This window comes from Acyrthosiphon pisum, chromosome A1 (assembly GCF_005508785.2).
Source record: "Acyrthosiphon pisum isolate AL4f chromosome A1, pea_aphid_22Mar2018_4r6ur, whole genome shotgun sequence".
In the NCBI taxonomy this organism is placed as follows: Eukaryota; Metazoa; Arthropoda; class Insecta; order Hemiptera; family Aphididae; genus Acyrthosiphon; species Acyrthosiphon pisum.
In genome coordinates this window covers 101,334,002-101,349,393 of record NC_042494.1, presented here as the reverse complement: position 1 = coordinate 101,349,393, position 15,392 = coordinate 101,334,002, and positions in this window count along the sequence as shown.

Here is a 15,392-nt window from a genome sequence, read left to right as displayed (position 1 = left end):
AATTAACGAGTAGGTACTTGCAGCAATATTAAATTGACACTAAAAATGAACAACCAACGTTTGTTTTACAAATAGTAATAGTTGTATACTTATACTAATAGTTATACAAATTGTAACCTATTGCTATATATAACCACCACTGTATATTAAAAAATGAGTATAACAAAATTATCAATGCAAATTCATTCATTTGACACATCGGTTTAATTGGTCGGTCGAGCTCATTTGACATAAACGAAAGATGATTCAGCTAAACATATCACATATAATATTTATGTACACGCATCACACACAGCTGACACGCATATTATGTATATATACATATAGGTAATAGGTACTGTGGTTATAAATATAAAATTTCCACCGGAATGAACAATAATCATAAAAAAATAAATTTAGGTATGTTTCAATTTTTTAGATTGTAGATATATACCTATACCAAATTATAAATTTATAATATATACCACCTAAGCCTTTTTTTTAAATTTATGCGTCGGGTGATTTATTTTGTTCATCGCAACTCACGAGACAACTCAAGTGTTTTTGTAAATACATATTTATTTCATATTATTTAAACATAGTTTATAGGAATCGTATACCTAATTTTTTATGAATTCGTGGAAAACAACATAATCGGTCTCATACAATTGAATAATTTATGCTAATATAGCATATAGAACACAAATATGATTAATTTGTAAATACATTTGAAAGAATCATGTATAACGAGTCATGTGTGTAACAAAATATGTAGATACCTAAATTTTTGTTTGGATCTATAAATTATGTTTCACAATAATGTTAGGACAAGAAAAGAAACTGTCATATTCGCAATCAGACTCTATGTATACGTATTAATATAATATTCTTATACCAAAGACCTAAAATTAGTTTATTCATTTTAAAACGATCAACTGCCGATTTCACTAGGGGGATGTAATGATGTAGGTATAATTTATTAATGAACAGTAATAATTACAGACACAATTATTGTGGTTGACTTGACGCACATCCCGCCCAGGGTCACTACAAAACCGGTAAAACAATACGTACTTGACGAAGGTGAAACTCTGAACAAACACTCACCCCCATTTATTGATTTATATTTTATGCATATAAATAAAATATAAGTACCTAAAAATGATTGTCAGGTAGCACTGCTGGGAGGCTTCCTACTCTACAATTAATGTTATTTTATGTCACCACACTTATTATACCTTGTCGTATAAATTATAAATATATATTTTTAAATAAAAAAAAAGTACCTAAAATTAATTAACGATAATATAAGATACATCATTTCATACACAACTCCTCTCAGGCCTATATTATAGCTATATGCCTATTAATATGTAAGCTTAATATGCATTTCTATATATAAGTGATGGTTCGTGTTTTATATACAGCCAGCACAAGGACTGATTTATAGAGTCATTTTTTATGACATATGCATAACATAATTTAATTACGCCATGCAGACATTTTTATACTCGGAAAATACACTATGCACAATACATATCATATAAATTATATTATATGATATAATAGAATAGAAATAAATAAATAGGTGGTTATTTATTATCTAATATCTGGCATTTTTTAAATGTGAAAGATTTAATAAATACTTTAATACCAACATACCTACCTCGTTTGAACGAAGGTACTTTAAAATGGCCCTCGTAGCTAAAATAAAATGTCTTTAATATTTATTTATTTGATAGTTATAAAACCAGCTGTATTATAAAACAATCTGAGCGAAACAACTTTACAAGTATATGCATATACTTAACCCTACGAATCATGATAATATATCCAACCCCCATGTATCATCCTATACCCGTGTAAACGCTGACCTGAATTTTACCAAATCTGTAGATGTCCACAAATGAAATCTGTGGTTATCCTTCTCGTGCTCTCATAATATTGTTATAATTTTGTACACACCTGATATAGTGATATGATAGGAACTACATTAGCGAGTGAGAGCGCACTACCACATGTGATTCGTTAAAATAATTTTATACGACCCTTGCATGCGTGTTTGTATGATATTATATAATTATGAAATATACCTGTAACCCGTTGACAATTATCGCTCGTGCAAGGATTAACAGGTGGGTGCGCGTGTCGGCGTGGAAATCGACGGTGGCGATCTCGATACGTCATTGCGATACGCCGTCGTAAAATGTCGTTAGTTTTACAAGTTTCCATAGGATGCAAACACAAAATTTTATCAGTGCTCCAAAAATGAATATACACCTTGCTTTAAGAAATATTTCTCAGAATCTCTTACGTTCATCAGGACGCTAATTTGTATATGCGGTGGGTGCGATATCACCTTTAGATATTATATTACAGATATACTACCTATATACTATATATTATCTAAGTATAATATAATATTTAGTACGCATAAAAAAAATGTATATAATATATTAATAACGATGCTGATACCGATATCGATTATTATGACGCTTACGCCGACTGTTACAGTTATACATACCTACGTGTTCGATATCATAATATTATAGTCACCCTGCGCAGTTTGAATTATACTTTAGGCTTTTAGAACAAGCTGCACTCTTGCTATACCTTCGACAAATCCTTGAGTTTTAATACATTTTTTAGTGCAACAAATCCATGCATTATACGTATATTATGTAAACGAAACGTATGTTGATCAATGACCACATTGACCTGCGGGTATGTATGACTGTATGTGCATTATAGGTAGTATATCTATGCACACTATTCATATAATATATCGTACGTTCAGATCAGACGCCACACACACTATACATTATAATATATACAAGGGTGTGTTGTTTCCGCGAACGATACGATAATGAGCATCCACACGTCGATTGCGTAAAATAGTGTTTTTTTCTTCTCAACAACGCGTTTCACAAATAAATGATAATATATTAACAGATTAACAAAAAATCAATTTTATATATGCAATTACTAATTACGGCTAAATTTGTCAGTTGATTTTTTTTTTTTTTTTTTTTTTTTTTTATTAGAAAGTAAAAGCCCTGTTCGACGAGAGTTATAATGTGTTATTGTCCATAATATTATGTTATATAATTATTATAATTTATAGGTGTATGAAAATTTAAAAGTACCGAATATTATATTATAGTGACTTTTATCACACACGCAATTTGAAAAAGTATCTAGATATATGTGCATATATAACGTATATAAAACAGACAATCTTCATTATTCGTTGAGCTATAAAAAAATTTTTTGAGCATTTTCGGTACAAACCCCTTTATTTTTTTAGACTGCATGACCAAAATGAATGTCTTATAACTATTGTTCTACAGTCTCTAAATAGACTAAATTATAGAAATCGTGAAATCAAAATTATCATATATGCTTCATGCATTATGCTAATATTTATATAAAGCGATTGTGGTATAAGATACGTTCCTAGTTCATAAAACGAGTACCTAGGTATACACGTTCTATACTTATTAAGAATTCTACTGTTTAGATTTTAGGAAAGTATATGCATAAAATATACAGATAGATACCGAATGACTCATTAAGTATATATATTATACATGTTATATGATGATGTAAAATAAAATAAAAATGTTAATGTTTTCAAATTCCTGTTATATATTTTAATCAGATAACTGTTATTAAATATTACAATCTCTATTTTAGTTTCAAATTAAATACATAATAGTACTATACTATATGCATACGAGCCATTAATTAATATATTCACATATTATGAGAACAAATGAAAAAAATTGAAAAAAATTGAAAAAATATTTTTCAAATTATAACAGCAGCTAAACTAGAATAACTATTTTTACGAAGATGTCAATCTTTAATTTTGATTTCCCATTGTACGTATAAAGTTGAAACAGACCGCATTCTATGTTCTTTTGTAATTTTGTAGTTATATCACGATCGAAATGTGGTTATATTTATACATATAAATGTATATATAAGGGTGATCAATTTAAGAAATTATTGTAGAAATACTCTTGAATATACCTAATAGACCAATATATTAATTCATACATTTTAACTATAGGACTAAGATGTTTATGCAAACGGTCTTTTAGAATAAGCACATATAGTATGTATGTAGATAAAATTTCATAAATATGCAAAGTATGTGCATCAAAAATGCATAATAACACTTATAAAAAATAAAATTGTATAGATGTACGAATTGTATGGTGTTTTTAATTTATTTATAATGAAACAATTAAAACTACATTAATATAAATTATGGTAAATTATAAATACATCTAAAAAACATCTAATGTTATCTAAACATATGTTATTTAATTGTTAGGTATTCAAATATGTTAACATTTATTTATTGAATCTACGCATTACGAAACGCCGTCATAATCATTATAATATATTATTATAATATATTATTATTATAAGTTAAGTATTGATGAAAATACATCTATATAAAAATACACACTTAATATAACTGTAGCATTTTGTGAATTGCGGTGCAGAATCAGTTGTGATATTTTTGAAATATTTTTTTTTAGATAATTATTAGTAAAAGTCTTGTTTTAATCACTCATTGTAATAAATGCGATGGTAAACACTAAACGTGCGTTTGAGGCTGTCTATTAAAAACAGATTTGGTTTGTCCCTATATGACTATATTATATATAATATTCTATCAAAAAAACCATAACGTCACTACTCCCTGCAGTAGCGCAGTCTTTGTCTTGGATAACTACTCACAAATAAACTTGGCTGGACGCATTATAATACCGTGAACTCAGTGACATCATTCCGGGACGGTGGGGCATTTATATATTATACATAGGTATAACTTATATACTTAAGGATACACCTACGTATATATTTAATTTATAATCGTGTCTGCGGACGCAAAGATTCGTTGAATATAATATAAGTGTAATAATATGTTGTAGGCTGATTCAAAGGAAACGAGAAACTGCGGTTGTGTGGTTTCCAGCAGCAAGCGGCGTGTTCCTCCCAAATAAATGTAAGTATAGCCGTATAGGTCACACGCGGGTGCAATCGATGTCAATAACTCGTGGTAACACTTGACGATAACCTGCACAGTTCACCACTTCATGCGTGGGGTTAGTAAGTCCAACACACTTATTGTATTACTTTATTATATAAAATATGTGTTATTGTAATTTGTTTATTATTATTATTCTTATTACTTGAGCATCAACTACTCACAAGGTTATTAGCTTACATTTAGGCCATTAGACTATCATATTGTACTTGCATTAAATTAATTTATGTAATTTGAGATTTTTTTGAAAAAAAGAATAACTTATATACCCATAGCTAATTAATATGGATCAATTCTTTCATACCGATTTTCTGAAATGTGAAATTTGGACAGTGGATGACAATGTGTTGACTGTATTTTTTACAATGCATGTCAGGCATAATAGATGTTCGTATATGTGCGTGAGATATATCTATGTGAGCTCCTATAGTGTGACCAATAATTCTGATCCTATTTGGTGTAACTATCTTTTCTTACGATTTAAACTATAATGAGCGGTTTGGACGGTTTGGCTGGCAAGACTTCAACGGAGTGTTTTAGTTAAATTTTCTCTTAATTAGTTTTCCGTATTATTATGCCATTGTCTACATTGCTGCTTATATAGGTTATGTAACTATAGACTATAGTAACAAAAAAGATGGTGTTTGGGTATTGGTGTTGTTTATTATTGCATTTCGGGCTTATTTATCAAGATCCCTGATTTCCTATTATGTCGCAATGCCCTGAAATCAATATGAAACATATATAGGTATAAGGTGTATAAACAATTTATTGATAAGATGGGTAACGTACGAAAATACAATGTCTATACTACCCCAAATCGCGCTCGCGTCACGTATCATCGACACCATCTTCGAAATATAATTAAATACTACCTGACCAGCCAAAGTCGATTATTTTTAATATCTTCATGTGTTTAGCCACGACTACAACTCACTAGAGTTATAGCACAAGCGACAAGCATACGAGCTCTTTTGAAAACTTAACTATTACGCTTTTCATCACTGGTGGAAACATTTTTAAATACGTGCTGAACCAAATTGACCGCATGGAATACCTATAGTTACCGAAGTCCGGCTCGCAGCATTATCATTGATCGAAGTGCTATATGCGCGTATGTCCAAGTATAATACCTAAGTACTATTTGTTTTAAATGTATATTTATATTTGCATATTAATATTATATTATAATATAAATAATCCTTGCGCACGCATGTAATGTTCCCTAAATATCCTCGTATGATAGAGGACCCCTCTCGAGGTTTTTAGTTATCATGTTATACTCAAATAAGTGATAAACCTTGTGCACGATTATTATTATTATTATTATTATTATTACCTTGTACCTATAATATGCTCTTAGTTTCTCTCTGACCAGGTTGAATATGTCTTTGCTAGTATTCTAGTCATATTAAGATATCCGAAATTTGAGAGAAAAAAAATAATGACATATATACGTAAATTTAAAATTTTTATAGAAATCATAATAATAATACTTTTTTTTCTGTTTATAACATTAAACAGTAAATTTCATAGCAGTGTAGAAGTAACCATTATTTTATTTTACATTTTGATAAAAGTTCAATTAACGATTTACTGGTAATGCGTTCAGTCTCATAAATATAACGTATAATTACGGCTTAGCCATTCGTACAAAAAAACCAGTTTGGTATATCGTATGCGTCTCTCATAAGACTTAACAATGTGATACCCAATGTGTTATATAATATAATATAATATAATATAAGTAAGTAGAAGGTACATCAATAATCTGGCGATTAATTTTGTCTCGGTATCACTATGATCATGTAACAGTATCAAACATTTGTTGGATATATTTCAAACAAATTATTATCTCCTGTATAATATAGTATATACTATATAATATAAATTTATCCCATATACTCGTATATGAGATATACTACCTCAGGGTCGATCAAATAATTTTGTCAAGGGGGGTATGGCTGATTGTTTAATATGCACTATTTGATTATTAAAAATCTAATTAATTTATTAATGGTTATCTGCAGATCTTAAACATTAAAAAAAAGGTCGGGGGGTCTATCCCTCTCACCACCTTTTCGTTTGACCACCACTGTACAGCCCCATAATATCCATATTTTCCTATGGCGTTCCTTTTTTATTCCAGCTGATTATTTAATATAGATGTAGTATACCTACTAACTGACTTCTTTTCAGAATTTATGTCCAACGACCAACGGAGTATCTATGGTGTCGATCCAACACATGTCAACAACTTACAATATTGTTGAAGAGTTGTCGTGGCTTAGTCAACATTAATTAAGCAAATAGACACATAAATGAGTATACATTTTAGGAGTTTGGCTTAAATTATATAAGAATAATATCATTGATAATATATTATGTAAAATTAACCAATGGCGATATAAATTATGATATTGTTTTTTCTTAACTACAGTGAGTGATTTTAAAGCTTTGCGTGGCCAATATTATAATTTTCAAACGCAAAAAGGATCGCAGGACTGTATTCTTTGATGGCCTACAACCAAGTTTGGTTACCTGGTCCAACCCACCTCACCTAGAGATATTAATCCAAGCTTCGATCAGAGTCCTCTATTCATGTATAAACCACCACTGGCCTTCGGGGGCAAAACACGTTTACAAAATTGTCCACGTGCCCGTCCCGACGAAGCTTGCCCGCACGATAATACCAACCTACTCGAAAATCGTATCACATAGGGTGTAATAATTTCTTTCGCAAAACACGCAGGTCACATAGTTGGAAATCCATTATGAAAAAATACCAATTCAACTCATAACCCCCCCCCCCCTAAATAATAAAATAACTTTTAGGTTTATACTTGAGCAGTATAACTAAAAAATAAGAATTTAATAAATAATTGTTAAACCGTTTAACATAATTTTTTAATCTATTATGTTAAAAAACGTAGATACATTCAGATTTACAAAAATAACAAACATCTTGTGGCCAAGTGCATATTAAGTGTTTGGAAAATCTATAATTCGTGTCTGTGTCACAGTAATCACTTATCAGTATTCATTTGTTACGAAAATCACGAATAATTGCTAAAAGTTAAAATCGAATTTCCGTATAATATATTTATTCCACGTACATCATCAGATATCAATATGTCAAATATTGCCGCTCAAGACAAGAAGTCGTTAGATATCAAGCTGCTATCTAAGACTGAAACGGTGCAAATGGTTTTTGACGATCTTCGGTCGAATATAGACCAAACCCGCTCGAAAGTTGTGATTTCCATAGATTGCCGCTGCACAATAGATGTATGTCATTATCTAATATGGCCTTGCGTGCAAATTCCGCGACCGAAGCACCTACAGAGATCGGTTGGAAATCTATGCCTGACTTGATGGTACCGGCTGTCGACGATCATCATCAATATGCTGAATTCGTCGGAAAGCAGCGATGTCCATAGTTTTCCGGTGAAAAAGAGATCTATGTCTTTACCTAATATAATATGGCCGTGCGTGAAAATTCCTGGGTTGATGCTCCCGAAAATAGATTGTCGTTCGCGGCAATTGTCCGCGGAGTTGCCAGTTTCGACGGATTCGCAATCACGTGCCGAATCGTCTGTTTTGGTATTGATGCCTCCTGCCACTGCAGAAGATGACTGCTGGATCGAGACGCCGTTATGCATCTCGTCGCCGTTGCCACCGGTAGAAGGCAGAGTGCAGCTTATGGTAACGGATACGGTAACCAACAGTGGCCGTAGTAACGCAGGGATGGACCTGGCGGTAACCACGGTCACGCCTAGACGTCCGGCGCGTTCACTGTGGAACCGGACGAAGTGGTTCGTCAGGCGTATGTTTTGTTGTGGTGCGATCGACCGCGCAGACGATAGGGTTTATAATATGGTATTATTACGATAGTATTTGGGCACCAAACGCCCCCTACCCTTTCCCCCACCGTTAAAGCGCTCGTGTCGTCCTTTCCGCGCGTATTTAATTTACTGTACCGCCGCGCCGCTGGCTCTTTGCCGCGTGTTTGGTTTTTCCACGTCGCGGTCGTCTGTTTTCGCGTACCTTATTAGTCGTACGCGCTGTATAATATTCACTTTGCTTTTTCGCCGTAGAGATTTACTCGACCTCACTGTATCACCCCGTAAATAATTATAAATTGTGGTTATGCTGCCATAATAACGTATAATATGTAAAATGTAAATTGTATATTAAGTAAAATGTAAATTGTATAGGTATTATGTAATAAATAAATTGTATATTATGTAAAATGTATATTGTAATTTTAAATTTACTTGAATAAAATTGTGTGTTATGTTATAATATAATATTTGGTTTTTATTTAATAAATATGTCAACACGCTTGTGTAAAATTAATGAATGTGGCTTGTGGAAATTCTAGGTATTTTTTTCAGGTATACTTACGGTTTTTTTCAACCAGTGTAACGAGCAACTTTGTATTAAATTATCAAGCTTTTTGACCGAAAAACAAAAAGTGTTATCAACAGGGTACCTACGTCGAAAAAACCAAAAACACTGCGATGTCATAGAAAGAATGACATGTGTAATATTGATCTCTGTCATGGTTTTGCATTTCTCCAAATTCCTTAATAATTATTAAATTTATATTTGTCTCTAGTTTATTCTGTTTTAAAATATGGTTTGTCATTTAAATTTTTAGTTGTTCTTGCTCAGAGGCGTTCATTCAGCTTGTATTGTTATTAATATTATGAAGGGACATATCGAACACAGGTCGAGAAACGCTGACCTATGTAATGAATTTTACAATTTTTAATATAAAAACATGATTGAATCATGTTTTTATATTAAACCATAGAAATTATTTCTATGGTTTAAACTACCTACCTAATACCTTGCTATTTTTTTATTTTAGTTTGCTTATATATTACCTACATTACGCTTGTTAATTTCCTAGTGTATAGGACGGTCATGCATCGAGAAGTGTCTGGAAGACGGTGTGCTCCGGACGCTCCGGCTTCTAGCGGTGGTAGGTACTGAAAGTTATAAGTTAATTCTATCGTTCCTTGTGTACATATTATTTACTTAAATGCCTGTAATTTGTGCGGTACCTTTTTAAGCTGTATGTTGCAGCACGTAGTTTCTAGTACAACGCTTTCAGATTATAAATATGATCATAAAAAATTTTTATTTATATAATTTAGAATACGGTCTAAACAAACGGGTACAATTGCTAATTTATATTAGGCCACGCGATTCAAGTGATTTTGTTCCATTAATAGACGTTAGTTACATGTCTCTTTGATCGCCTAACATATATTTCTTATAATTTAAAAAATACATAAAATAACGTGAACAAATATTACCTATAGGTACCATATGACATATAGAAAATGCTAAAAAATATTTGGTGAAAAATTTAAGTATATCGGTTATTATTGTTTTTGAATGAATATAAAAATCCAAGTTCCAAGTCATTAATAAAAGTACTGGGCATTTTTTATTTTTAAACCCTCATCCCCATTTTTTTATTGACATTTATATAGGAATTAAAACGTAGCGTGCTACTCGATATTTTCTCCACTGCACTGAGAAACATAGAATTCACATATATTTTTTAAATTATGATACAAAAAAAATGTATCAACCATGATGATACGGTGACGTAATTATAGTAATCATATGTTGCTAAGGGCAAAATTATAAAGGTCCAATTACTTATAAAAAGAAAAATTGATTCAGATTTTATGGTTTTTTTTTTTTTTGCAGGTATTATTGCTATGGTGACGTGTAATTATATTATTCATTGGTCGCTAGGGGCAAACATTATAGGTACTATAACACTAAAAAATAAATTATAACAATAACTTATAATGTTATAACATTAAAAATTCAAACTTCAAACGCTTGTAAAGAATTTCCGAGGATCAACCATTTTTTATAACTCCTGTATTACTTATGAGGAACTTTCTATTCAATTTCCATGCATTTTAACCGATCATTTAAATGAAACTTTTAAACAAATTTGAATGTTTCAATCTCACGCAGTTTATAATGAAAAACAAGCATAGGTATTTTGTAAAAAGTATCCTATGACATCACTACGATGCTGGATGGATTGAGGTAGATCTTATAAAAATCGGTCGAGTAGTTTCTGAGGATTACCTCGAACATACGTAAAATATAGTATAACATCTTTATATAGTATAAAATAATATGATATTATAATTTATAATAATATACACATTACACGTATTGCAATATAATATTAATTAAAATATGTAAAAAACAACTTCAATCGATGTCCACGCTGTTCACGTATAAACTGTGTTTATGTATAAAGATACATTGGAAGTCGATGGGATATCATTTCAACAATTACATGACTTCAAATATCTCGGAGTCAACATAAATAACAGAAACTGTATGCATAATGAAATAAAACTCCGTTTAAAAGCTGGGAATGGATGTTATTTTGCTATGTCACATCTGTTTAGGTCAAAATTATTATCTAGGAAAAATAAAGAGAAGCTATATACTACGTACCTCAGACCAGTTGTGACCTATGCATGCTGTACTTGGGCTACAACAGCAGGATATGAGAATAAACTTAATATATTTGAAAGGAAGGTGTTGAGAAAAATCTATGGTCCCGTTTATAACCCTGATACCCAAGTGTGGGAGAGAAGGTCAAACGAACAAATACAACAATTATATGGAAAGGGAAATAGTACAATTTATAAAAAGCACAAGACTGGAGTGGGCTGGTCACGTTTGGAGAGCGGATAATAGTATTGTCAAGAAGGTACTCGTAAACAACTTGAACAGGAAAAGACCTCGCGGCAGACCGAAGCAGCGCTGGCTGGATGTAGTCAAAAGAGATATCCAGGAGTTAAGACCAGATTAGCATGGAGACCTAATGCATGCATATAATAGAGAAGAGTGGAAGAATTTGATATTGGCAGTAAAGGGCCTAAATGGTCTATAATGGTACAAAAAAAAAAAAAATGTATAAAGATAACAATAATTATTATATATTATGAATTATTTTTATATTATCAGAATACACTATTTTTAAATCAAGGTGGATATATATATCCACCTTGTTTTAAATGTTATCTTAACATTATTAAATCATGAGTAATTGTTTTAATATGAAACCATGGTACCATGCTATGCATATTACATATATACAATCCAACATTTTTTTCTCTTTTTAAAAAATATATAATACTATCAATTATTATATAAATGATAAATATTATGATATTCTGCAAATCACGGAAATACTATCTGTGATTTCTCGTATACGTATTTTTTAACAGGTTTGAAGTTATCTACTGTAGTAAAATTTAATATTTATACATATCTTATTTTAATTTATCTGCTTGTAAAATATATTTTAATAAATGGTGAATTTGAATTACCTACTATACTAATATACATTAAAATGTTTAAGTAGGTATTTTAAACCTCTACCCAAGTAAAATTAAAAATCTATTTATTATTGTAAATATACCTACCAATAGTATGTCATTTACATTTCAAATGTATTTTTATTAGTTGTAATCAGAACGAAACGTTTGGTCTTAAACTCTGTCGTATTTAATACAATTCTTCAAATAAAAAACTTTAATGGTTTTACCTCAATATATTTACATTTATAAAAATCAACATAATCGTAATTATATTACTAACTAGTTACCTACTCTAAACAATATTAACATCTAGAATGCATATTATACGTATACTGCAGTGTGTATTTGTAGGAAGCTTAAAAACAATCTATTTGTAGTCCTATAAACTATACAGCCTATAGCATATTATATTATATTGATGTCACGAAAATATAAAACCACACACATAAGACTGAATAAAAAAAAACAAATCGAAACGAAAAAAATCCTACGAAAACTAAATCGACAAAAATAAATCGTATTTTAAAATTAATCACAGTAAAACCATAAACCCAAAACTAACTTTATCGTTAACCTAACTATATATATATATATATATTTTTTTTTTTATTAAATGTTTTATTCAATCTGTTACACAAAGAACAATAAGAACAATTGAGGAATAATAAAAGAAACAAAATAGATATAGCAGATCGTAGAAGTCTCCCATTGGAGGTACTACATTAAAAGAGAAAAAAACATGAATATTAAAGAAATTTAATTAATCAGTAGGTTTCTACACCATTTGCGCTTTAGCCGTTTAGGAGGATTTCCAGGGATAGTCAAGGAAGAAATAGCTGCAACAAATTGTATGGAGAGGTCGTGATGTAGTGTGTGGTTGGAAACGTAATATGGTGCTTTAGTGATTTGTCTTAGAGTTTTAGATTGATAGGCTATGTGAGTAGGCTTTGCTGAACTCCAGAGCTATATACCATAGAACCATATTGGTTTTAGTAGCATTTTGTAAATAAGGAGCTTGTTATTCAGATGAATATGTTTGGAGGTCAGTAGGTGTCTTAGTTGGCGGCTACGATCGTTAAGCGTTAAACGTTTGGAGCGTATATGAGGGGCCCATGTAAGCCGGCGGTCTAGGGTTATTCCAAGATATTTGACATTTTGAGAGTAGGGTAGAGGTTAATTATTGAGGAGTAATTGTGGACAGTCTCTGGGGAACTATATTTAAAAACACTATTTCGTTTGTTTCGTAAATATCATATACTATAATATATTATAAAATCTATAAAATAGCATTAAAACCAAAAGCCAATAGGTAAGTATGAGACAACATCCATAATATTATCGACTGAGTTCTACATATTATTATATTTTACTAAATTTTACTATTTAAAATATGAATAAGTAATTCAAAAAATATTTCTAAACAAGAAAACTAGAAAAATACCAAAATTAATAGGGATAAATTAAAGTGAATTACATTTTCAAGTCGATTAATCTTAGAATAATGCCTGTCCAAAAAGGTAGTTGCTTCATGACTAATATAGGAAACATAATTTTATTGTAAAACCGATACATTCCGAAATATTAACAATAAAATATTATATTTAATTTTTATCAATTAGGTATTATATTTAATTTTTTTGAAGTTTTCTCACTATGCTGTATAGAAGAATAATTAAATAGTCTCCGGAAAACAACTCATCAACGTATCTATAAATGCATAAGAAAAAACCATGTTTTTTGGCATCTATTTTATTTAAATACAATTTAACAATACATCTAAAAATATTTCCATGCAAATATACACGTAATGAAACAAAGCGCTTTTGGAAATTTTCTTATTAACATTTTTTTGTCTTATAAAATAGCTTTTTATGACAAAACAAATTGTTCCATGATATCAGTTAAAATTAAAAATTAGCAATTGTTAAACGTCAGTTATTAAAATCCAAATATAAATTATAATGTTCGTAATTTTAAATGTATACCATTGTATAACAATTATTAAACTATAAATGCAAGAATATGTAATCTCCTTGGTCTTTTTTCAATTTTATAACTGGACTAGCTCTCCGAGCGTCGTTGGGGGAGACCCCCAAACCCCCCGGTGTTTGCCCCGAGTGTTGTCGATGTCGGAAGCCGCAGTGGTCTCGTGGTCCGATCATCGGTCTCAAGCAAGGTGTATGGGTGATGTGGAGGTCTGGTTATAAGGAACAGTGATAAGGTTAGGACTAGTGATGGGCGCAACCGACTAGTTTTGACTATCGATTGTCTATCGATAGTTTCAAAAACTACCGAGTGATTTTTCAATTGAATAGATATTATTATTCATCGATTGTTTTTAAAAACTATCGAGTAATTCACTCGATAGTTTTCTTTCGGTAGTTGCATACGTCTTACACCGACTAGTTTTGACTATCGATAGTTTTCATTCGGTAGTAAATAGTAATACACGTCTAGTACCAACTAGTTTTGACTATCGAGTTAAAAAAAACAACCGAGTGATTTTTCGGTATTTTTGACCGAATTTACTTGACAATAATTTGGGATAGATATTTTAAAGACAAAAATATAAAAAATGAAATAACCAGCCTTGATACTCGATAGTCGAATCTCGAATGACAACATTAACAACATCATGGCTAAATAGTAAATAATACATAACCTTACCTAAAAAGTAAAAATTTCGATAGTTCGATTAGTTTTCAATAGTTCGATAGTTTTTCGAAAGTTCGATAGTTTTATAAAACAACCGAGTAATTAGATAGTTTAAACTATCGAGTACTTCGATAGTTTTCACTCGGTTGTGCCCATCACTCTTAGGACCACTGCGGTTCGACGCGGTAGTTCGAGCAGGCCGGGTCGCAGCGTAGCGGACAAACTCTTTGACAGAGTATTTTCGAAAACGCCGCCGGAAGTTCGAAATCCCGTAAAAAAATCATATGGCCGCTGCGATTTTTTTGGTGTCTAGC